Below are 27,413 nucleotides of genomic sequence, written 5' to 3' on the forward strand. Positions count from 1 at the left end.
ACTTTATTTTTTGGGCATGAAAAATCTTATAGCATCATTTTGCCACTCAATTCGTTCATGACAGAAGCATAGGGTTCCTGTACCCTAAATGATGCCTTTTTGCTTCTGTACCCAAAACCTTTGCTTTCTACCATTTGGAACCATATTAGTTCATGAGCACATCAGTAAGACTTTATAATCCTATGATTCTGATCACCGCACATCTTGCTTTTTTGCTTCTTGCTCTAGCTTGCTCGCCATACAACTCATATTTTGGGAAATATAAAACCATATGAATAAAGCTCTTGATGCAAGGACCAACTTTTGTGAAGAGTATTTCTGGATTTGAGGTGGCTCGTTGGGAGAGTTGGCTTGGTTTTTGTTTCTCTCGTCTCAATTCTAACCATTTTCGCCTCCATGTTTTTATTATTCAAGCTTTCTTTCTCCCCTCCCCCCTCTTCTAGCTTGGTCAGAATGAAAATAATGGAGAAAAGATGTTGTTAAATTGAAGGATTAAATATATTATTTTTTGTTGGAAGGATTAAATATAGTTTATAATTTCTAATCACCAGCAATGAAAATCCTCCATTTGCCCCTTTTTTCCACTTTAATTTCCTACCATTCATTCTTGATTAATCTTAACCAAGTAAATAAGAAAGAAAAATCCACTCTGTCTGCTGATCATTCCCACCTTTTCCCATTTTTCAAAAAGGCTTGGGAATCATTTTAAATTGAGGAGGACGTTGATACAGAGTTTGAGATTGATGAAAGGGAAGCTTATGAAATTTGCTAAACAAACAAACATGATTTACACAAAAGATCGGAAGCAGAACTAGCAAAAGAAATATCATTTCCCCATTCATCTCCTTTTGGTTCGAAGGTTTTTGACTGAAGAAGTTGAAGGTGGAAGGTTGGAAGAGGAGTAGTTTTTTGTGAAATTGTAACGTTAATCTCTTGTCATCCAACCTTGAAACTTGGATGGGTACAGCTAGATACAAAACGGCAAGGATGACTCAAGAACTGCAAAATGATGTAAAACCTTATTTTGGGGTCTCTTACTAAAGATGAGCAAAAATTTTTTTTTTAGTACCCAGAGTATCCTCCCACTTGAATAGTAAGAAACTAATCTCTTAGGGTACTACTAGGTGCTTTAACGGGAACTTCTCCCAATAGTGTTTTTTTCATACACACGCCCCAAAAATCGAACTCAGAATATGATATTTAAGGTGTCCAAGTCCCTTCCACTTGGACCAACACTTGTTGGTTAAAATTGAGCAAATAAACCGCAACCTAGTGAACTCACCCACGCCAACTGAGAATTTGCCCATTTTGGGCCTGCCCAAAAAAGGCCCACCACAAGCAAGCTTATGCATCAAGTTGGACAGGCTAAGCCAATCCTCGGTTGTTCGTGCCAGCCTGTATATTTGTGTATTTTTTATTTGATACTTTCGGTCTTTTTACAAGAGTATGAAATTTAAAATGCCTGAGTTCTTTTTAAGATTTCACTTGTGGTTGTATAAACATTTAATATACTTTTACTATTTTTGCCCCTAATTAATTTTATACATTGTATTAATTTAAAAGTTTACTACATTCTCTTTCATATTTTCTCCCTCTTACTTACCCCTTAAAAATAAGGTCATTCTTGGAAAAGAAAGTTACATATTTATTACTTTTAATTAATTTTAACTATTTCTTAAATTGTGTAATTTAATTATCAGGTTGTTATAAAAAGGATCGAAGGGCGTATATTTTATTTTAATAAATTAAATTTCCACCACATGTAATAATACATGCTCTTGGAATTGAGATTTATTGGTATTTCTCAGGAATCTATATAAAACAAGGAAAGTATACAATGGATCTGTTAAAGAAATTTGACATGGTTGATTGTGCCCTCAACCTACACCAACAGTCACTGGTAGACAATTCTCATCGACTGAAGGGGAATTATTGATAGACCCAGGGTCTCTACAGCATCTCACTACTACACCACTTGATATAGCTTATTTAGCAAATAAACTCGGCCAATTTTTGTCTCAATCACTAACCGCTCATTTTCAGGTTGTTAAATGTATATTGAGATGTCTGAAGGGACCATATCATGTAGAGTTGCATTTGAAATCATTTACTTCTCTTCAATTGCATGCTATAGTGATGCAGATTGGGCAACAGAACTTGATGATAGGAAGTCTCAATGGCTAGTTTATGTATTTATCTTGGAGGCACACTCGTGTCATGGTCTTCCCAAAAGAAAAGAGTTGGTTCCAAGTCTATTACAAAGTCAGAGTACAAAGCACTTGCAGATGGTGCAGCTGAATTGAAATGGCTTAGTTCCTTGCTATTTGAACTGGGACTTTTCTTATGTAGACCTTCAACTTTATGGGGTGATAATTTGAGCGCAAAGGCTCTTGCTGCTAATCCTGTACCACATGCAAGGAGCCAACATATAGAAATAGATGTTAATTTTTTTGGAGATCTTGTGTTATCAGGTTGTATGGAAATGTTAATTTCTCTACGTCTAAAGCTCATATCCATTCTTTGGAAACCAATTTATCCACTATGTACTCTATATATAGAGAAAAGGCTGAGCACTTCCACTGTAAGTCTCAAGAATCCTTTTCATCATTTATGGAGTCCAAGAGAAATTGCATCCACGTAGTATAGTGGTTTTCGTTCGTATACCTATTGCCCGGCAAAAAGTAGTACAAGAGAAATCCAATTGGGTAGAGTTCGGGCTTAAATTTAGTTGTCATGGACTTTGTTTTGTGTTTGTTATAAGGTTTTGCTCGACCCAAAAACAAAAAATGGTTTAAACTTCCTAAAATTTTGGTTAAATTCTCCTTTTATTGTGGTTTAGTCTCTTGATCAATGGAGGTAAAACAAGCGTCTTGATCAGCTGTTTAATCGATTATCTATTATTATATTTATAACGTGAGAGTCCTTGAAAGCCAAACTAGTGCACAGCGTATCTGGCAAGATAAGTCTCGTCTTCATGCTTATCCAATGCTCTATTCTGGGTGCTCTTGTAACTCTGCCACCACTTAAAGCAAAACAAAAGGACTGATGCAACCCTACTATTGTTTCTTTCACAGTGATCTCAAGTCTTTTTGTCTTGTTTCTGTCTAGAGAACTCTGCACAACCCATGTTAATTCTTTACTTTCATGCAGTAGATTTTTTTTAAAAAAAAAAACACACACAGAAAGGCTGTTATTTATACCTTTTTAGTCACATTATCTACAAATTGTCAATTGTACAATTTATTATGATATTCCATGTTTTAGTGCAGCTTACTGTGAGATGAACTTCTTGCAATGCAGAGTTCCATCTGTCTATTATATCTCATAAATATATCTACTCCTAATTACACAAGAGCTTCAATCTAACATTCTGAAAAATCATTTGCCGAAATTTAATTTCTAGACCAAAAACAGTGAGCAGTTGCAATCTTGGACTATCATCTCTGAAGAATTTGCATTTGTATTCTTCTAAAATTGGCACCAGGTAAGGCAACAATGATGCAAGTAGAAAATACAAGAAATTCAAAGAGGAACTGAAATTTGTTACAAACAGAAACTAAGCAGGAATAAGAACATATCGCATCAGATGCGAATTAGATTTACCTAAGAAACCACACCCTCCCCCCCCCCTAAAAAAAAAAAACAAGAAAGAAAGAAAGAAAGAAGAAGAAAGTGCTTCCAAGAAGATTCCAAACAGCATTACGATTAAGCAGTGCAAGGCATATTACTAAGAATCCAAGGAAAGATCTTCAAGTTGTTGGATTCCCTGAGTGGAGGCCTTTTTCAACTCAAGGGCTCTCTTCTAAGGAGGGGCAATAGGTGGCTGTACAGGGTCCAAGCTCTGATATGTTCCCTCAGCAACTTTAGGGAGTGGATATAAGCGATCAGAATCATACCCACTCAAGTCCCCGCAAGCTAAAAACGGAATATAAACATTGTTTGGTCCTTCCAACCAACCACTACTACAATCTGCACACAAGCATGCGTTTCACGGTTACATGAGATCAACTAAAGACCCTAGTCTTTATATAGAGAAGAAGAAAGCCTATTATGGTCCCTGACAGATAGGAGAACTTTTATTTGGTCCCCATGGATGAAATTCAAATCCTTACAATTCCCTTCCATTATGATTCAGTTTCACCCAACATTTAACACCAAATATAATAGGTTAGGTTGTTGAGAGGATGTTATTTGCCATCCATTAGTCACGCCAAATTTACCATCCAATAACAGCCAAGTCAGCTGATTATTAAATTTGACGTTAAAAAATAGATGCAAAGGAAATAGGGAGGTGACAATTATATGTGAATGACAAAAATGAAAGTCGACCCTTTTATCAAGGACCAACTAAAGTTTCCTTTGTGAAAAATGCAAGGTAATAATTTCTCAGATTATGATGCTTGAGCATACTAGAGTGGGAATGAATTTTAGAAGCAGAATTACTTAATATAAAAGCCTTACCTATGTCATTCGCCCCTGAGGGACTTCAACCTTCTCTAGCAGGCGATGCAAATCTTTGGGACTGAATCCTTCAGGAGGGGAATAGTTTTCGCAAGCTGCAAATGCCTCTGGAGGGGGAAAAAATTAAGAATTAGCACAAATAGTGACAATTATACCTTCCTACCATCTAAATGAAAATTAGCATCGGTAAACGTAATGTTGGATGTTTGAAGGCACATGGGCAGGTGCTAAATTAAGAGAAGTGGCATGAAGACGGGGAAGCTAAATAGGTTTTCCATTTAAATAATCAGAAGTTCACATACACAATTTCCATACATAAAAGGCATAGCTCTCAACTCCTAAGTGATTCCTTCTTTGGGGGGGGGGATAAACCCATGTCAAAAGTTAAAAGCTTAAAATAGCAAGACAAGGAAAACTAGACTTTACTTGTGCTAGAATTTTGACTACTTTTTGGCTTTGCAAAAGTCACTACAGGGAAAAATGACTTCAGCCGCAAACACACAAACATAGAAGCATAGGGCATGTAATCATAAAGCTAGGAAGACACTAAAAATAATAAATCATTAAAACTACCATTAAAAATACAATTATGCAACGGAAGAAGATTCTAGAACAAATCAAAAAACAATTGCTATTCATAGCAGCAACTAGAACTGCACGACAATGTCACAAGGATGGCTGCAATTTCAAATACTTGTATGAGTAGGTTCTTTTAACTATATGAAAGAATTTCTATTAGTCACGAAATCAACAACAACAACAACAACAACAAGTCTTATCCCACTAGGTGGGTCGTTTACATGATACGCATGATGTCATTGTGCTTTATCAACAACCAAGTTCTTAGATATATTGTTGACCAGGAGGTCACATTCAATGACCTTATTGAGCATTCTTCTCGGTCTTCCTCTACTCTTTTTTATAAGATTCCATATTATCTGATCTACCATTCTCACCAGGGCCTCCAATGGCCTTCTCTACACATGCCCAAAGTACCTCAAGTGATGTTCAACCATTTTCTCTTCGATAGGTGCCACACCTACTCTTGTTTTGATATTTTCATTTCAAACCTTATCTTTTCTTGTATGACCACACATCCATCTCAACATCTTCATTTCTTCTACCCTAACTTTATGCTCTTGTTTTCCTTTTATCGCTGAACATTCACTACCATACAAAATAGCTGGTCTTATAGTAGTCCAATAAAATTTTCCCTTAAGCTTCTCAAGTACCTTCTTATAGTAAATAAATCTAGTAGCCTTCCTCCACTTTAACCAACCAGCTTGTATTCTACAAGAAACATCTCCATCAATTTCACTATCCTCATATATCATGGATCCTAGATATTTAAACTTTGACACTCGAGGAATGATTTGATCTTCTATCTTCACCTCCAAATCATTATTGCCTTGCCTCCCCCTAAAATTACAATGCATATACTCTATTTTGCACCTGCTCAAGCAAAAACCTTTCGACTCTAAGGTCCGTCTCCATAACTCCAATCTAGAATTAATCTCTTCCCTTGATTCAACCATGAGGACTATATCATGCGCAAAAAGCTTACACTTAGGGATTTTTTCTTGAATAAGCTCAATTAGAATATCTAGAACAATATTGAACAAGTAAGGACTTAAACAAGATCCCTGATGTAGGCCAATCTTAACGGGAAAGTCCTTTGTCTCACCTCTAGGTATTCTTGCACTAGTATTTACCCCCTCATACATATCTTGTATGGCTTTGATATAAGTAACCCGCACACCTTTCTTTTCATAAGCCTTCTAAAATACTACTTTTGGCACATGATCATAAGCTTTTTCTAGGTCAATAAAAACTATATCTAAATCCCTATCCCTTCCTTTACTCTTATATATCTTTCTATTAACCCTTTTATTAAATAAATTGCTTTAGTTGTGGATTTTCCCGGCATAACTCCAAATTGGTTCTCCGAAATAGAAGTCTCTAACCTCAACCTATATTTAATCACTTTTTCCCACAACTTCATTCTAGGGCTCATAAGTTTTATCCCTTTGTAGCTTGCACAGTTTTGAATATCTCTTTTATTCTTGTAAATAGGAACTAAAGTGCTTTTTCTCCATTCATTTGGCATATTCTTGGAGCTTTTTATTAGTCACATAATCAATTTAAAAAATTCAATCCACTTTTATTAGTGGGCTTTTCTGATTCTTGATAAAGTAATTCTGAGCTTTTCCATTTTTAACAAAGTACAACTATATTGATTATTCATCATCTAGTTAGCTCATCATTTTCCTAAAGAATTCTGGTCGAACTGATATTGGTGAGTTTTACTGAAATCTGCATCTATAAAATAGGGTGACCTAACTTTCATAGTCACAAATTTCATGTCATTGGACTGCTTATACTCTTTCCTGATATTATTCTTCATTCTCACTTCTCAATGTCCATCATGAGTCTCATGAAACAACATCTATTGTCAACTTCACAGGGACATCACAAAACTTTCCAGATAGGTTAGACTGGAAGACAGAAATGCAAAACACACGATGAAGTCAATATTAAATTAAACCTGATAGTATAGGAGGCTCATGTCTTTTCCTCTAAGTATTTTTGCAATAAACTTGCCTCCCTCCTTGAGTACATGAGCAACAATTGTTAAACCCTGCAAGAAGTAGTCCAGTAAGCATTAACCTTCTGTAAAATGTAACAAGATTATCGAGAATGATTATAAAACTATTAGCAAGATGAGGAATACATCATTAAGGGGTTTATTTTATATGTACTGTCCAAAAGGAAGTTCTTTTTAGGAATAAAAGTTGATTAATTGAAAATAAAGAACAAGGCATCATTGCCTGCTTTCCTTACAAGAGAATAAACAGAAATGAGTAAAAATTGAGTCACCAGCATACATTCACCATTTAAATATGATTTTCATTTCCAATTTGTGATGAATTATATCAAGATAGCAGACGAAAAGGGAAAAAAAATACATAAACAAAAGATATTAAAAAGTTAACTACAATATAACAAATTTTGATCGAACCCAAGCCAAAATCTAAGATTGTCAAGCATGACTATAAAACCACTAGCAAGATGAGAAATAAAAATTTGGGATGTTATTTATATACACCATCCAAAAGGACATGCCTATGGAGAATAACAATCTATTGATTGAAAACAGGGGGGACATCATTGCATATATTTCTTGTCGGAGAATATAAAGGAATGAATAAAAGTTGAGAGATCAGCATATATTCACCCTTTCAATGATATTTTAATTTCCAAATTGTGGTGAATTATCAAGACAGCAGACCAAAAATTAGGAGGATGGGGGTAGGGGCAAATAACATTAAAAAGGTTCACAACAATTGTTGGGTACTTACTGTCAGTATCAATTGAGACTGAACAAATTCATCAATATCATGAAGACTTGTGATTGCACAAAAATATGAAACCAATCTTAGTTTCCTAGCTTGAACATAACTATACACATGATACATCAAAACATTATGAAGTTACAATCATGAACACCCTTTACAATCAGGAGCACTATCACACACAACCAGGTCAGCCTTGCGACCATCAAAATGTCTAATGACTAGAAGAAAACAAGACAAATGACACTTGATCATACTTTAGTACAAAAGCCAATTGAAGAAGATCATGTTGGTAGGCAAAAAGCAGCATTCAAATAGCAAGTTCTATACTTTTAAGTTCCAACTAATTCCTAGAGGATGAAAATGAGACATAAGGATCATTTAAAGACCAGGCTAAATCCATATAACCCTGTGTGATCATACTAAAAAACTACAACAATGTACATAATTGCATTTTGCACAAGATTGCAGTGACTTTCTTTCAATCTGATAGCTATCTTTTGTTTCTTTACTGCATTTCCACCATTAGATTTTCTTATCTCTAAGAAGAAAAGAACAGTAGAAGGGAGTTGTAAGTATGTAGTTGACATTTAAACAAACCAGGAGCAATGACTATATGATTTTATGATAGAAATATATAATAGCAAAAAAATTGATTTAAACATATGAATTCATAGTCTAAACATATCCTTTAATAATGGATCCTAACCTAAGCTGACTCAGAACCATAATATCTTTGGTATCATGCATTATCTACCCACCCCTAAAAGAAAATCATTTATATCTAACAGGAAAAGGGATAAGTAAAACATTAACTTCTCAATAGAATACAATGATACAGATTGGTGATTATTAACAAGTCTTCCTACTAAAATTAAAGGCATAAATAGAATATTTGAGATAGTAGTGCTGTACATACCACTTCAGTTGTACAGGCATTAGTTATATCACCCTACATATGAATAACACCTTCAATTGGAGCCATTGGCTATAGATTGATAACAACTATAACAGGAAGATCATTATCCCTGCATATCATAGTGTAGTAGCAAATTTATGATCTTGACAGAATGAAATGAATGACAATCTAATAAGATTCCTAGTAAACCAACCATGACTTATCAGAGGCGAAATAAAAGGAATTTAGTTAAAATATGACTTGGTCTTTCTAGCTCCATTTAAATTAGTTATTTTCTTTTATTCTCTTTTAATATTGTTTATGGAGTCGGTTAGCTAAATAATAGGTTCATTAGGTCAGTCATAATCCACTTTGTTATGCACATTTTCCATTTTCATTGTAAGCCCGAGAATATAGGGATATTTAGTTGTTTCATGATTGTTGCCAGTGTCATGTAGTTCTATAAATATGTTAACCGCCCTGTTAGCTGACATATAAGTGAAATACAGTTGAGTTCAATATTTCAAAGATTCTCTTGGACTATTTTCTCTGCTTATAGTGAGACACTTACTGTGAGGGAGAGAGTAGAGTGTTATTTTTCTGTCTTATCAGTTTTTCTAGTTAGAGCACATACCATTTTGGCATCAGGGCCATAGTTGAGACACGCTCTTCTCAAAACCAAACAGAGGACGAACCTATTGCTGCGGACCCTCTTACTACCATAGCTTCCAAATTGGAAACTTTGGAGGTTATAGCTGAAAGAGTAGCAACTTTAGAGGTTGCCACTGGTAAGAATGATCAAGGAAGGGGAAGACATTGCCACTTTGCTAATGACAGTGATGATGATTTTGAAGTGTATTGAAAGGGACCCAGACCACCTCACACTATGATGGAATTTCCAAAGTTTAATGGAGGTGACCCGAGGGGATGGATACTCAAAGCAAAAAAAAAATAATTTTGTTATTATGAGACTCTAGACGACTTGAAGGTAGATGTAGGATTAATGTACTTAAAGGGAGATGCACTAATTGATTTATTTTCCTGGATCAATTCAGAGTGAACCTTGATGTATTAGGATGAACTCATCCAAATTCTGCAGGAATAATACAGGCCACCGGAATTTCAAAACATTGATGAGTTTTTTATGCCATCAAACAGACTAGGTCTGTGTAGGAATATCGACAGGAGTTTGTACAATGTGCTTCCTACTTGAAAAATTGGCCGGAGCACTATCGTCTTGGGGTGTTTCTAAACAGTTTGAAGGAAGAGTTCCGGTCTGATGTGAGGATTCAGAAACCTAAAATAGTGTATAAGGTATCTAGTCTTGCAACTGAATTTGAGAGGAAGCCAGTCTATTCATGTAGGTTAAAGCCCAATCTCTTAATGGCTCGAAATTGCACCAGTCTAACTAGCCTAAACTCCTAGTATGCTCGAGATGGGAAGGGGCTCTCACTACCCAACACGAGCTAACTTTTAGCATTAAACCAGTCTCCCTCATCTGTGCATATACCACGATGAACTGAGCCACTTGATAGATGATGAATGGCAGCGATAAAGAGAAAAGGGCTTATGCTTTTGATGTGGTGTGCCCTTCAAACTTGGTTATCGCTACACTGGGTCATTTTTATTGATGGAGCTTGATGATAAGGGTAACCCCTTGCTTGAATTTGAAGAACCTGTGGAAGAGATGGGAGAGAAAGAAATTACCATTGCTGAGACTTCATTCAATGCTGTCCTAGGGTACCCCCTACTGCTACTATGAAACTCAGTGGTAGGATTAATGACTGAGAGGTTTTGCTACTGGTTGATAGTGGGTCAACCCATAATTTTATTTCTACTCACTCATCAATGAATTGCAGCTAGCTACTAGCACTATTGCTACTCTTGGAGTCCAAATTGGGGATGGGAGTGTGGTTCATTGCAACTATGTGTGCAAGGACCTTAAAGTAAAGCTACACTATTTGAACATTAAATAGGGTTTTTATCCATTTTCCTTGGTGGGTTTTAACATGGTTTTGGGTATTAAATGGCTAGCCTCTTTAAACACCATCCAAGTAAATTAGAATGAGATGTTCTTAATTTTCTGGGTTGACAAAAAGAAATATAAGTTGCAGGGGGTCCCACGAGTTGAAAATTCTGGTACAAGCTTACATTCGATGATTTCCACTGAGCTTAAATTAGGGTTAAAGAATGATGGTGCTCTAGACTTGGATCATTTGTATGTTGAATTTAATGCTATCTTCCAAGAACCTACCACTTTACCACCTTCCATGAACACTTCTACTCCATTCCTCTCCTGCTAGACATATAGCCTCCTAATTTACGACTACATCGTTACCCTTATTTCTAGAAAAATGATATTGAGTGACAAATTGATGAATTACTCTAGAAAGGGTTTATACGGCCTAGTTCAAGCCCATTTGCAAGCCTAGTGTTATTTGTTTAGAAAAAGAATGATTGTTGGTGCATATGTGTCGATTACAGGGCACTCAATAAGATGATGGTGGCAGATAAGTATCCTATTCCTAATATTGACGAGCTTCTTGATGAATTACATGGTGCTACTTATTTTTCCAAAATTGATCTACATTTCAGCTATCACTAAATTAGAGTCTTGACTGATTACATTCCTAAAACAGCTTTCTAGACTCATCATGGGCATTATGAATATGTTGTGATACCCTTTGGTCTTACCAACGCTCCAACCACTTTCTAGGCTATATTTGTGTTAGTATTTTTTGACGATATTCTGGTCTATAGTTCAAGTCCCTGGTAGCATGAACATCATTTAAGGATGGTGTTTCAAACACTAAAACAACATTCTTATTTTGCTAATTTCAAGAAATCTGCACTGGACAGTCTCATATTGTTTTCTTGGGCTACTGAATTTAGTATAAGGGGTAAAGACTGATTATGAAAAAATTGGCAGTATACGAGAATGGCCGGTACTAACCAATGTAACAAAGTTAGGTGGGTTTTTGGGGCTCATTGGATAGTAATTGAGGTTTTTCAAGAATTATGGTATAATTGCTCGACCCCGTACAAATTTGACTAAGAAAAATTCTTTTTCCTGGAACCCAGTTGCACAGAAAGCTTTTGAAGGTTAAAACTTACGTTGATATCTGCCCCTATTTTGAAACTACCTGATTTTAATTCTGAGTTCACTATTGAATGTGATACATCTATCAAGGATGTGGGAGCTATCTTATTGCACTAGGATCACCTAATTGCTTTTTTTTACCAAAGGGTTCTCCTTTTCTAATAGATATCAATCTGCTTATGATTATGAGCTTTTAGCGCTGGTGTTAGCTTTACAGAAATGGCGCCATTATTTGGTGGGATGACATTTCATAGTTAAGACTGACTATAGTAATCTCAAAAACCTCCTGGATCAACGGGTGGTCACAAACAATCAATAGCACCTTATTTTAAAACTCCTCCCGTTTGATTTTTCTATCGTTTACAATGCACTTTCTAGGAGACCTCAACACGCTGATTTCTTGCCCATGGTGGTGCCCTTACCTATAGACTTCTTGGAACTAGAGAAGGCATTGTTGCATGATTCATTTATGGCTCCTATTATTACTGTATTACAAGAAAATCCCACTACAAAATCATAGTAGACTTTGATGGGGAAAAAACTTTTCTTCTAACGACGTTTGGTCATTCCCAAGAGTTTGCCACTGCGGGTTAAATTGATTGAAGAGGCTCATCTTAAACCCTTAGGGGGATATGGGGGCTTCCTAAAGACCCTAAACAGGCTTTAAGGTATGGTTTATTGGCCACTTATGAAATATGATGTTAAATCCTATATTCAGTAGCTTTTTACTTGCTAAAAGAATAAATATGAGATTTTATCTCCTGCTGGGTTACTACAACCTATACTGGCCCCTGAACAAATTTGGGAGGATATTTCTATTGATTTTAATGTTGGGTTGCCTAAATCTAGAAATTATGACACTATTCTAGTGGTAGTGGACAGACTGAGTAAATATTATCATTTTATACCCCTATGCCACCCTTATACTACAAAATCTGTAGTTGCTAGTTTCTGTGAAGAGATTGTTCGCTTGCATGACATACCTCGCTTCATTATTTCTAACAAAGACCCTCTCTTTTTTAGTGTATTTTGGCAGGAGTTATTCAAATTGAGCCAGACTCATTTGAGAATGAGCACAGTGTACCATCCTTAAACCGACAGTCAAACAGAAGTGGTCAATTGCTGTTTAGAGGCCTATTTGAGTTGTTTCGCACATGAACAGCTTCACTCCTGGAGTAAATATCTTTGCTAGGTAAAATACTCTTTTAACACTAGTTACCAAACCTCTACCCATACCACCCCATTTAAAGTGTTATATGGCAGAGATCCACCTCCTCTCCATCTACTTGTAAAAAGAGAAACTCAGATTGCAGAATTGGCTCACCAATTAGAAACTAGGGATCATATGCTCATGTTGCTCATGGATAAATTAAAGAAAGCCTAGGAATTAATGAAGGGCAATACAAATCAACACCACCATGAGCTAAGTTTTAAGGTTAGAGATGTTGTGTTTCTATGAATTCAACTATTTCGACAACACTCACTGGCCTACAGGAAGTACACTAAGCTCTCACTATGTTTCTATGTTTCTTTGGTCCTTAAAAAATCATAAGAAGGGTGGGGCCTGTGGCTTATGAATTAAAAGTCCCAGATTTTGCAAAGGTTCACCCTATCTTCCATGTCTCCTTATTGCGTCTTGCTCTAGGACAACCACCAGCCAACCCTCCTACTCATTTGCCTATTTTAAGTGATGTTGAGTTACTGTTAGAACTGGAAAAAGTTCTATCACATCATTGGAAAGGTCCCAATTTAGAACTGTTAGTTAGCTAGAAGTCCAAACTGGAGAAGGAGGCATGTCTGGAGGATTATGAACTACAACAGTAATTTCCTTCATTTTGCCTTGAGGACAAGTCAAGCTTTTAGGTGGGGAGTAATGATAAGATTCCTACTAAACCAACCATGACTTATCAAAGGCAAAATAAAAGGAATTCAGTTAAAATCTGACTTGGTCTTTCTAGCTCCATTTAAATTAGTTATTTTCTTTTATTCTTTTTTATTATTGTTTATGGGGTTGGTTAGCTAAATAATAGGATCATTAGGTTAGTTAAGATGCACTCTGTTATGCACATTTTCCATTTTCATTGTAATCCTTAGAATATAGGGATATTTAGTTGTTTCATGATTGTTGCAATGTCATGTAGTTCTATAAATATGTTAGCTGCCCTGTTAGTTGACATATGAGTGAAATACAGTTGAGTTCAATATTTCAATTCTCTTGGGCTATTTTCTCTGCTTATAGTGAGGAGATACTTATTGTGAGGGAGAGAGTAGAGTGTTATTTTTCTGCCTTATCAGTTTTTCCAGTTAGAGCACATACCATAATCAAAATGTAAGCGACAGATGTTTTTGAAGATAAGTTTCATGATAAACAATGTTAGTCCACAATTTTAAAACTTTCAAAGTAGTCAATGAGTTTCCAATGATCACTAACAAAACATCATATTTGCTTAATAACTAATTGTTCATGAAATCTAAATCCAATGGCCGCTAACATTATAAGAAAAACAACCACTTTGTGACTGCATTTTAAATTATTTAAGTCTTTAGGCAAAGGAAAAAAAATTATACATAGCTTATGAAGAAATATACATAAATACACATTGTATCAATATTCAACAATCAAAAGCAAAGATTAACAGTCACGCTATCATGTGAAAGCTCATTAATGGGAAAATGAAATGCTTTTAAGCGCTAATTTGTATAACCATAACTAGCCAACTCAGAAAGTTCTTGATTGCAATCTAATTTGCATTAATTCATATTTCTAAATTGAAACACAAAGACCTTAAAATCAAGAAAATCCGAAGAAAGCAAAGAACTTTACGAGAAAGTGAATTTACTTTGTATCAGGTGCAAGTTTTGCTGGGAAATATAGTTTACAACTCAAAACTTGAATAAGGAACCAAGGATCATCCAATGATTAAGATGAAACCCATATGAATTCGGAAAATACACAAGCATAACTCAAGATTCTTCCATCAATGTTCTAGCACCAATAACTTATATTGATTTCCAAGGTGGATTGTGTTTCCCATTCTTAATAATAAACGACAAACAAACAACAACAAGCCTTATCTGTAACATCCAAACTTTTAGGCCTAGAAGTATCAGAAATAGCCTAAATTGGATAGGCTACTAGACCTCTTTTGAGCAGAAGTCCTAGAGATGAGAAAGGAAGTCAAAGCAGTTTTGGGGACTAAACTGCAAAGTAAAAGTTTTAAGGGGCTAAAGTGTAATTAAAGTTAAAGGCTCCAGTAAAGTCTTGAAGGCCCAGAAAGAGAAAAGAGACTAGATACAGGTCAAAGGTTAAGTTAGAAACCTCAAAGAAAGGATTGTATGAAGTTAAGTCCAAGCAGGGCTAAACCATAAATTCAAAAGGTTATAACCAACAGGGGTAAAAATGGAAGAGTATACAGATAATTCCAAGAAAATTCCAAAAAATGGGAAATAATATTCTAAGGCTCTTCTGTGAAGAGAAATGACAAAAGTATCCCAAAGGCAGCTTAAATGGAATTTATAAGGTTATAGCTGGTAAAAATTATACCGTTTGAGGTAATTATTTGAAATAGCAAGAGACCTCAAAAATATATACAAAAATGAGGACAAATGGTTGAAAGGTTGTACTAATTTATAAAATTAGTCCCGCAGCCAAAAGGCTAGTGGAATGACTTTAATAAATTAACGAGCCGATTATGCTGATAAAAGGGTATTTTAGTAAATGAATTTTTATGCAAGGCTTAAAGAAAGAGTTGTGGCCTGAGAATATTCGTAGATATTGTCTAGAATTAAAGAAAATTTATGGAGCAAACAAAAGAATTTTCTGAGCTCCAAAAGGCCATAAAGAAAGCCGGAGAAACGTGGGCCAAGTAAATTCGGAGGAATCTAGTTTGATCCAACGGCTAGGATCTAATCTCCCTTCTCCTCCACCACTTTTATGACATTTGGCATTTTCTAGAAGGTTGAGGTAAGCATGATGCAAGAAGATGATGCAATGATGATGTAAAAGTCAACTTGAAGTTCCAAAATTGCCCTTACCCTTTCTATTAGCCACCAAGGGTATTTTTATCCATTCAAGCCAAATTTTTAGCTATAAATAGGCACTCCTCCCCTCACATTTTTGGCTAAGCAAGGAACCATAGGAAACTCTGCCGCTCTTTCATTTAGAGAGAGAAAGAGCTATTCTAGTGAGAGAAAGTTCACCTAAGTTCAAGCTTCAAGATCAAGGTACGTGATGGTTATAGCATCTGATTTGATGCCTATTTCGAATTAGTTACTCTTTGAATCTGATTCTGAAATTTGGCATGAGTAAAGTAAACTCTGTGAGCTTTAAATCCATAGGTATAACACTTCATTTGGATATATGTAGATTTATGGTGATTTTCCAAAGTTAGAGTTTGAGATCTGAAAACAGTGTTGAACTTTTGGAAGAGTGTCGAGTTCCATACAATTCCGGCGCTGTCCAGCATATAATTGGTTCCTGAAACCATTTTTCATTTAAATCTAACTTAAAGAGCTTTTAGTGAGACTTGAAACCACTCAATTTTGATTTTTCTAGAATTAATTATGAATTTTCAAAGTTGAGCAAGAATTCTGGAATTTCTGCTTGAACAATACCCGGGAAGCATAATTTTCAGATTTGATCTTCTTGAATCTAAGGCCATCTAAAGTAGTCCTAATTGACAAGAAATGGATCATAAGGATGGGAAATGATGAGATTTATGTTAGAGAAGCTAGAAAGAAAGCCCTAAAAGTAAGAGAAAGGATTGAGGTTCAAGAGAGCTAGTCTTGAACTTTATGTAATTTAGTGGTCCTAATAGATTGTGTGATCATTATGATTATGTTTAGGACCTTGAAACATCCAAGAGGATGTTTGATAATGTTGACCAAATGCCCACATGGTTGGAAAGTCAAGGGAGTCAAAGGAAAAGTAAGAGGAAAGCTTGAGGTGCAAGGTAGTGAACTTACCTATTGTTATTGCTTGATGTTGTATGCTTGTGTGTTGCCGTGTACATGTTATTGAATGTTATTGTGACATGTTTTAGCTACTTTAATTGCTATTCATGATGAGTAGATTATGTCTCCATGGCCATGCATCAAGAAGTTAGCTTTGAGCATGCTAATATGTCACTAATTAACAAGAGAATAAACAAGTTGCGTGTAGTGCATTAGCATCCATCTAGCATGATCATGTGGGATTGTTTGCTATTGAGATTCCCCTAAATCTCACCCCTCTCTAACCAACCATATAGGTCAATCAATGATGGGTAAAAATGGCATGAGAAGCAAGGAGAAGAAAGTGGAGAATTATTGATGTCAATGAATGATATTATTATTCATTGTGTAATTCTCTTATTATGTAATTTATGTTATGGATGCATATGATGACATGTAATTAATTATAATGCTTATGAAATGTATAGAAATGTATGAGCATGAATGGAAAAGAGTAAGCCCATGTTATGTATGCCAAAGAAATAAAAAGAATTAAAGTAAAGAGATGTTAAGGGATAAAACGTAGGTCCTAGAGCAGTAAGTTTGTAGCTCTAGTTTGACCTATCAAACGAAGGAGTTAAGTCACAAGATTTGGTAGACTCATAGTAAACATCCCAAGATTTAAAATGAGAAGTAGATCATCTCAATTGGATGTGTATACAAGGAGATACGAATTTCCAAGTTTGAGGCACAGAATCTGGAAGTTCTAGATTTTTTCAAAATGAACAGTAATATCTATTGATTAAACTGTATGAATTGAGCGAAGGTAAGTCCAATTGGACATTTTTTCCTTAAAGAACATTAAAATAGCTTTTCGTAGAATTTTAGAACACCCTAATACAATTTTTATGGAATTAGTTATGAATTTTTGAAGTTAGCCCTGTAATCTGGAAATTAAACAGTGAATAGTGACCCGAGTAATTAGTTGAAATTTTAAATCTACGAGCTTGTATCATGATCTGCTTGAACCGTAATGCTTACGAATGCGTGCTTTGAGGGATTAAAGGTAGGACGTTTCATTATCCCACTAGGTAGGGTCAGCTATATAGATTGTACGACACCATTGTGCTCTATCAAGAATCAAGTCTTTAGATATGTTGTTGAACAGAAGGTCTTGTTCAATAACCTCATTGAGGGTTCTCTTTGGTCTTCCTCTACCCTTTTTTATAGGACTCCCAACTGTACCCTTCTCATCAGTGTCTCTAATGGCCTTCTCTGCATATGCCCAAACCACCTCAAATAAGTTCAACCATTTTCTCTTCAATAGGCGCCACACCTACTCTTGCTCTGATATTTTTATTTCAAAACTTATCTTTTCTTATATTACTACACATCCATCTCAACATCCCCATTCTTAATAATGTCAAACATTATTTAGAAAATCTTTTGTTTTAGATCAGTCAATGCTTTTTCCCTTAGACTAGCATGCTGATCTAGTAAAACTAGCTCTTTTGGTTGTATTCTTTGTTCACCCTCTAACAACAGTGTTCTTTTGGCATAAAGGGAAAAAAGGAAAACCAGAAGTGTATTGCTACCATTGGTAGTGCATAAATCTACCACCTGTTTCACTCCTGCTACCAGGGGCAGCGCATAAATCTACCACCTGTTTCACTCTTGCAAAAGAAATTATTGCTATAAGCCAAGAGAGGGAATTTGGGCACATAGATACAACTGTATAGATACACATGCATACAAGTGTTTTCATGCTGTGTTGTTAAATTGTGAACTATAAAACTCACTAAACCTTCTAGATAATTTTAAGACGCCAAAGCCTATGCGTTCTAGTAAAAGGTGCGGACTCAAGCCTGTTAAGTGCCTAATCTCTAATTTTGTCTAACACTAATCACATTCTCAACCTCAAATACAAAATAGAGGGCAATCCTTCTGCTCAAGCCAATCAATTCATTTGTTTCTCCAAAATGTTAAGAAAACCACATTAAAAAAAGTTATTGTGGCAGGTTATTCTGAATTTCACCAACAAGGCACGCACCTTCAAATATGTTGAATTCCTCATCTATTTGAAGAAGTTTAAAGGCATTTCGAGCACACTAACCTTCTTCTTGCTATCCGTTAGTAGATATCCTATAAAAAGAAGAGGAAAACATCTAGCTGAACATAGAGAAGCAACAAAGTAAGAGACATAATCAGAGAAAGATATCAATCATACCCTCTTATCCCTTGAAGCCTTGCCCATGATTTTAATTTACAGACTTCTCAATTTTGTATTTAAAAAGACCTCCTTTCACCAAGAATACTATTAATATTAATGTTCCAAGAACCTACCAAATATTCAGGGCAATCAAAGTTAGTTTGATGAAAATAAAAGATAAAAAAGGAAGTGGATGAAAGAGAGATAAAATTTAGCTCGTTTGTGAATTGTGAGGTACAGTTCATTTGAAATAGAGAGGTAGCTCCCTTCATCAATAGGTCCAGCCAGCTTGAAAACAAAAACCAAAATAGAGGCACATGAACATTTATTTGTGGGAATATTAATCTTTTAGTCCTTATATTTTTAACTCATTTGTAACTTAGCTCATAGACTTTAACTCAATACAACTCCGACCCTGTAGTTTTGACTCACGTGTGATCTAGTTCATGAACTTTGACCCGATGAAAAATTGAAACCATTTAATAAATGGGCTGGGAATACATAAGCGGTTTAGCCGAGTCACCAGAAGTGTTTTGTTGATGACCTTTTCTTATATATGGAAAAGGAAAAGGAACAAGAGTTAAACCGCCCTTAACTATTTTAATCCCTCCTTTTATGGTTCTAAAACAATGTTAACAATATATATTTAGAAAAGCAATGAAATTAAGGTAGATGAAGTGAAATATTTGAAAAGCTAAAGGGGAATGAGATGGGGGTTGATGGCTGTGACAAATCATTTTTCAAATAGTCAATTCCATTCCCCATTTGACAAGTCTAATGCTACTTAATTGTTCTACCAATTCTCTTTCTCGTTCTCCAACAATAGGGGGAAAAAAGTCTAATTCTTCGTTTTAACTTTCAACCATTTCTAGTATCTCAGACATAATCACAAATATGATTAAAATGCGTATAGATTTCACGTGCTTGAATCATCTTGATGACCAAATCAGTCACAAGACAAATGAAAGAAAGACACCCAGAAGCCACAATCACAGATTTCCAGTTCACATAGCAACAACAGCATAAGTAATTGAAGCTTACAAAAGGAAGAAAGCACAGAGTAGAAATATAGAATCACAATGTAATTAGAGTGTTAAGGGCTGAGGGTAGCGACAGTGACTGTGAGAGTGAGAGATTGGTCGACGGTTGTTCTTTTCTCCAGTGGCCTTGCCTTCAATTGACAGTAATGAGGCCATAAGATTGGTAACTAAAAGTGAGAGACGGCTTCTTAATAAAATTATAACCAAATTGAAATTCTCATTGCACCAATTGATAGTGCAAAATCAATGAATCATGTAGAAATTAAACTATTTTATCGAACATAATGTGTGCATGAAACATAGGAACCCAGGAAATAAAGACTTAAAGTCAAATTTTGCTCCTAAAATTTTTACAAAAAACCTATGGATATACAAAAGTGATAAAGATGTAATGTTATGTACTAACTGTACTAAACCCAATTCACTTAATTCTTCATATTTATTTATTTTTATAAAATTAATTTTTTATAATAGCATATAATAAAATTTTCATTAAATAGTAGTTCTAATTAATATAAATAATTAGTAAGAATATCTAAAAAAACATATATTTATTATAAATAATTAATTTAATTAGTTTTTTAATATACTCAAATTAATCAACTAGTTCCTATATTAAGAATAAGAGGTAATTTGGGAAAATTTCAATTTAGGACTACAGATGGGAATTAATTTTAAACAGCCTCCAAAAAATTTTGAAATTTCACTGAAGGACCTAGGAAAAGGGAGAAGTTGGCGTTAGTTGCTCCTATACCCATGTAGTGATGAAGGGAGGTGATTGACGAGAATGAACTGAGAAAATGCAGTGGGTGGTGATCAGTCTGAAGGTGCATCCGTCAGCAGTCTATGGAAAGCCACCATCAATGTTGGTGGTAGTAAGAGATATCGTAACTGTGGCTTACGGTGTGGCATCGTGATCGTCTCTGCTGCTTGGTTGTGTGAGGTAAAAATTTTTTTCCAAATTTTTGATTTTTTAACTTGACTTGTTGAGCACAATTGGGTTGTAGTGACTGAATAATGTAGACATGAGTGTTTAAATGCATGGGTAAATAGATAGTAAGGGAGGGAAAATCTGATGGTGCTTTAAATTTTAGAAAGAGACTAATATTGTATTGTTGTTTGAAGTTAATAAACAAGAGGTGTTAGTGATTTTTGAAAAGTGGGTGAGAATGGATAAACACTGACTGTAATGCGTGGTTGAAGGAACTTGGGGATGAATGAAAGGGAAATAGGTGTATGTGCTGAAATGGGTAATGTGAAAGGTAAAAGTGTAGAGAAATGGTAACTTAAAGTTGTGAAAATATGTATTTGGACTGTGAAGTGGCAAATTAGAGTAGTTTAGGAAAATGGCAATTTAATGTTTTGAGAACCCATATTTCTGTTGTCAAATTGCAAATTCCTATTGCTAATGTATACTGTCTATTACTATTTACAGGTGACTGAAATTGAAAGTTGAAGGATGTGCAGCAAAGAATTATAAATGGTTGGCAGTGGTGGGAAACAATTACTTTGCTTCTTCTATGTGGGAGGGGAATTTATGAAGACCACAGAAGGAAAATTGATATATGAAGGGGGTACTGTAAGTTGAAGATTGATCACAGAAGGGATGATATACGAAGAACTACAAAGAATGGTAGCAGATGATGTTTGGCTAAGGAGTGGTCAATATAAAATGAAGTACACAGTTAGATTTGACACGGGAACATTTTTGGACCTTGTCGATGATATTGGAGTTGGCTAATTAATTGAGTACAATGATAATAGTGGGCATGTTTACATATCCAATAATGAAAAAGAGTTAAGACAAGTGTCACAGTTGGATAGTGCACAAGAATAAGTTGTTTTTAATTGGAATCATTTAGATTTTGGTATAATTTTAAAGAATTGAATTGCAAAACTTACAATTTGTATTTGTGTATGCAGGAGAGATGATTTGGTCAGGCCTTCTTTTGTAAGGTCAATATCTATGACTGTAATTGATCTGGACATGGGTAACCTAAACACATCTCCAATAGAAGGTGTGGCAACATCGATAGTGATTGAAAAAGGGGAAAGACAGTCAAACATTAGAAGTCTAGGTGCAAAAATGTTGCCAACCCCAATGTCAGTGATGAATTCTACAAAGTGGATAGATTTCTTTATATCAGAAGGTCAAACTTTTGTTAATGTTGCATATTTCAGAGAAGCATTATATAAGTATAGCCTTGTACACAAGTTTGGATACGTATTTATGAAGAATGATAAGCATAAGATTATTGTCAAGTGCTGTATGGATGGCTGTTCATGGCAAGTTTTAGCATATGGTATAGACAAGAAGACTGAATTCCTAGTTGTAAGAAGATTTGATGATGAACTCCTGCACTATATGCAAGACAACTTAGTTGTTCCCCCATAAGAAGAAGTACAGACTTATTTCAAGGGTGATTGTAGATGAGTTGAGTTCTAGCATAGAAAAATATCCCAACGACATTAGACAGGATCTGGAAAGAGAGTATGTGTTGAGCCTCAACTACCAATAAGCATACAGGGTGAAAGAGAGAGCATTGGTGCAGATGCATAGTCATCTAGAGGATTCTTATATGTTAATTCCTTGGATATGTCAAAGGCTAAAACAAACTGATCCAGAGACTATAGCAAAGCGGATTGCATCATCAAATAATAGATTTTGAGCTGTATTTATTGCGTATAACTACTGTATAAAAGGGTTTTTAGAAGGTGCTAAACCCATATTATATGTGGATGGATGCCACTTGAGTGGTCTGTATAAAGGGACTTTGTTGGGAGCACAAGCATATGATACAGACAACGAGTTATTTTTGCTTGCATGTGCAATTGTAGGGGGGTGAGACTTTTGAAGAGTGGTTATGGTTCTTGGGTAACATAAAGGATATTATTGGATCATTGCAATTAGTAATAGTTTTGGATAGGCACAACTCAATCAAAAGTGCAATACAAGCTGTGTTTGGAGGAGATCGACATGCTTTTTGTTATTGTCATTTGAAAGAGAATTATAGTGCTGAGTTCTTAAAAATAACCAAGGGAAAGAGGAAGACCAATTGACAAACAAAAGAAGTTGCTATAAAATTACTTGATTCAATTGCATATGCATGATTGGATAGGGACTTTGATCGTAGCATAGAGAAGCTAATGGGATTTTGTTAAAAATTGGGAGAATAGCTACAAAGGAATGGAGACATTGAGTATTAGGCACAAACCAAATTTTTTTTTACAAGAGGTGGGACAATATCGTGACAAACCTGGCTGAATCCTTCAATACCTGGATTGTTCGTGAGAGGAGGCACAACATTGTTGTCTTGATACATGAGCATAGGGAAAAATTAGCAAATAAGATGTATAACAACAAACTGATGACAAGGAATTGGACCAATGGTGTAGGACCTAATATAGAGAAAAAATTGATAGATCATATGGCTAGATCGCAAAGAGTGGATGTACAAGATTATGGAATGAATACATTTAGGGTTAGGTGGGGAAACATAGATGTGTGGGTAAATATGATATTACGTGAATACACTTGCAAAGTTTAGCAAATGTCAGGACTGCCATGCCCACATGCATGTGCTGCAATCAAGAAGGTATATGGTAATATATATGCATATGTGGATGATTGGTTTTCACTCCCAGCTTAAGAAAAAAATTTATGATAGACTTATGATCCCAGTTGAGACACATGACATTCCTAGGCCAGATTCCCTTCAGTAGGAAGAATACTCATTAACTATCCTTCTACAACCACTAATGACTACTCGCTATCCTGGAAGGCCTAGAGTTAGGAGGATTAAGTCACAATTTCAGGGCAAGAAAGTGTATCATTACTCAAGATGTGGTGAAGGTGGTCACACTGCAAAGACTTGCAGTAACCTGAACCTTATGTGACTTTACTGCTGACAATAATATTTTTTTTTGTTTAACATACAGCTACTTTTGTACATGAATGAACTCGAATATGTAATTTTTTGAATAGGGTGGGGAAGTAGCTAAGACAACCCTTTAGTATTTTTAGTGGTAGGTTGGAATATATTTCGAATAATGATATGATAATTGAAATATTTCAGGATGGTACTTGACGACAAGGTATCCTAAGTACTACACTAAAATTCGGTGGTTGCACTGTAAATGTATGGAAGACGCTGCCCACTTATGAATGGACGTATTTATGTTCTTAGTTAATGTATTCTTGTTGCAAATTCTCTAATTTTTGTTGTTAACTACACATAATGTTAGACAATTTCATAATCCTAGTAAGAAAATGAAGCCATTTGTGCGAAATTAGTGTTGCGAATTCACGAGTCCTTATATTTAATAACCTAAATTTAGTTGTAAATTGGTTAACCCCTATTGTAAACTCTGGGGTCAAACTACCTAGAAAATGAAGGCATTTGTGCAAAATTGGTATTGTGAATACACGAGTTCTTGTTATCAATAACCTAAATTTAGTTGCAAATTTGTTAGCCCCTGTTGTGAACCCTAGGGTCAGACTATATAGAAAATAAAGGCATTTGTGCAAAATTAGTGTTGCAAATATACGAGTCCCTGTTGTTAATAATCTAAATTCAGTTGCAAATTGGTTAAACCCTGTTGTGAACCTCGGGGTCAGACTACATAGAAAATGAAGGCATTTGTGCAAAATTGGTGTTGTGAATACACAAGTCCCTGTTGTGCATATTTTAATTCTCGTTGCAAATTGTCTAATTCTAGGTGTTAACACACAGGACAGCCCTTAGCTTGATAGTTGTTATATCAGGGAAAAACCACTTGAGAAAACAAGAGTCCTCATTGTAAACTGAACTATTATTGTTGCAAATTCCCTAATTCCAGTAGTGAAGACTGTTAATCAAAGTGTGATATTTCTGGGGAAAAATAGAATGACATTACTGGACATGTAATAAAGACATTATATATAGTTCGTTGCACATAAAATGAAATTGTGGATAGTCCTTATATGACATATTTTGGCACATCCTATGGTTGTCCAAAACACATATTGAGTAGATAGCTCTGTCTTCAATTTCCTCTTGGTTGTGTCTGCATTTGTGAAAGTAGTTCCACAACAGCTATCGACCGTGTATTTCTTTGATGAGTAACAAGCCACCACAACAACTCTGCCCTCATGGAATTGAGTTCTTCTTGTTATACAACATAAATAAGCATCAAACAAGGGACACAGTGGAGTAGAGGATTGAGATATAAAAGTAACGCATTCATAGACAAACACTTAATGAACTCATACTTTTGTATAATAAGGAATTGTATATTCAATCCTATCTTTCTCTTCTGCATGGGGCTACTCTCTCAGATATATGACGACATGAATCCCACAATTGTCGTTAGAGAATTGACAAACCTACACTATTGGGTTGTATTAATAATGGGAAATACAGCATAAAAATGTTATTCAAAACTCACGTGTTTTGTTGGAGATGAATAGCGAGGTAGAAGATCTTATTGTTCTTATCTGGGTTGCTCAATGACTCCAGATCAGGCTTAACTCTCTTTGATATGTCAATAAAGTTTGCTCTCTAGACAACAAAAAAAAACTATCAAACAATGGTTTCACTCAGCGGTGACGAAATTAGTGTATTAAGAAGGATTGAACTAACACAAAATTGAGCCATCATGTGTTGGCCTTTGTCTTTATGATTAGTTTTTCTCTTCTTTTGCTTTTTCTTATTGTCCGTAACCTTGTCACCACCATGCAGGGAGTCCAAGACATAAAACCTCAACATCCTTGGTTCAAACACAAAGCAGAACCAGTGCATAGCAAATATGACCGATCCAAACAGATAGTCACAATCTCATAAATTGTAACCTAGGTGTTTTGACAGTAGTTCTTTCAAGTGTTTCTCCACCTCCCAAGATCTCTGTTGTTACATCATTCTTGTCTATGACAGCCAACATTAGATACCATGATATTGTTAAGATCCGAACTTCCCTTGTAAATACCCTAATGCTTATTGTGGAATTTCTGAATTGTTGTTGTCACAAGACAATGTAATTCTATGCATTCGTACAGGCACATGCAGACCATGAAGTTGTTAATATCCTAACTTTTAGTGTAAATATTCTAGTTCTGTGTGCAAATTTTTGAATTGTTATTGTCACAGGACAATGCAAGTCTATGCATTCTTAGACACATGCAGACCATGAAGTTGTTAATATCTGAACTTTTAGTGTAAATATTCTAGTTCTGTGTGTAAATTTCTAAATTGTTGTTATCACAGGACAATGTAATTCAATGCATTCTCGGACACATGCAGACCATGAAGTTGTTAATATCTAAACATACATTGTAAATACTCTAGTTCTGTGTGCAAATTTCCAAATTGTTGTTGTCATAGGACAACATAATTCAATGCATTCTCCGAGAAAAACTAGTCAGCACTAACCATGAAATCAACGTCAAATATGTGCCTCTTCACCACAGAAGCTTGTTCCTTGTGTTTGCCATTCATAACATGGGCAATCAATGACATTATCTGCATATTTATGCAACACAAAAATTAAGAGATTCATTCACAACATATGCCTGTACAAATTCAATTCAACATCACACATACCCCGTTGCTTATCCACTGCCTTGGACCAAGGACCTACAGGCCTTGCCGTGTTGCATAATGGCCAAACATGTCCACCAAAACCCTACACAATAGACATAGAAGTGAAATTAGTGTAGTGCTATTATTCCCATCACAGAAACAACTCCAACCACTCCTTCTACTTACTGTCCAGCCTCCTCTTGTGGACACCAATCACAACAAAGTTTATAAAATGCTTCCTTCTTATAGACTTTGACCTTTCTCATGGACGTGGCTTGATATGGTGACTTTACAACCGATTTATGACATCTTTTTGACCTCCTTGTGGGTAGTTACACTGCTTTTCCTTTTCTCTCTCTTTTATCAACTTCTTTTTCTTTTTTAGGTTCACCATCTTTCTCTTTTACTTCATTTTCATCTTCATCTTCTTCTAGTTGTTTTTCTTCATCCTTTTCTTCATCATCATCTTGTTGTTCACCTTTTTCTTCATGCTTCTCTTCTTCTTTATCTTTTTCTTCCTCCTCATCTTCTTCTCTATTTTTTTCCTCATCTTCAGCCTCATAATGTTTTTTTTTTCCTTTTTCTTCATCTGCATCGGCTTCTTCTTGTTCTTTTCCTTTATCTTCATTCTCACCTTCTCCTACCTTTACAGCATCTTTTCCCTTCGTTTTCTTCGAGGTTACATCTATTTCTTCTTCATATTCTCCTTCTTCTTTTTCTTCATCTTCATTTTTACCTCCTCCTACCTCTGCAGCATGCATTCCTTCATCTCCCCTACTAGCAAGCCTTTTGCTTTCTAACTGCATCAATTCTTCCAAAACAAAACTTTTAAGTTTTTCTATCTCACTATTTAATTTATTGTT

At 35.3% G+C, this 27,413-nt stretch overlaps 1 pseudogene; it reads right to left on the reverse strand.

The window, feature by feature from the left end:
* Positions 1–3,727: 3,727 nt before the first annotated feature.
* LOC114729423 (putative tRNA (cytidine(32)/guanosine(34)-2'-O)-methyltransferase) lies at positions 3,728–18,998 on the reverse strand (annotated as a pseudogene).
* Between the last annotated feature and the right edge of the window lie 8,415 nt (positions 18,999–27,413).

The sequence above is a fragment of the Neltuma alba genome, unplaced genomic scaffold (assembly GCF_004799145.2).
Source record: "Neltuma alba isolate B1F8T4 unplaced genomic scaffold, ASM479914v2 tig00012634_pilon, whole genome shotgun sequence".
In the NCBI taxonomy this organism is placed as follows: Eukaryota; Viridiplantae; Streptophyta; class Magnoliopsida; order Fabales; family Fabaceae; genus Neltuma; species Neltuma alba.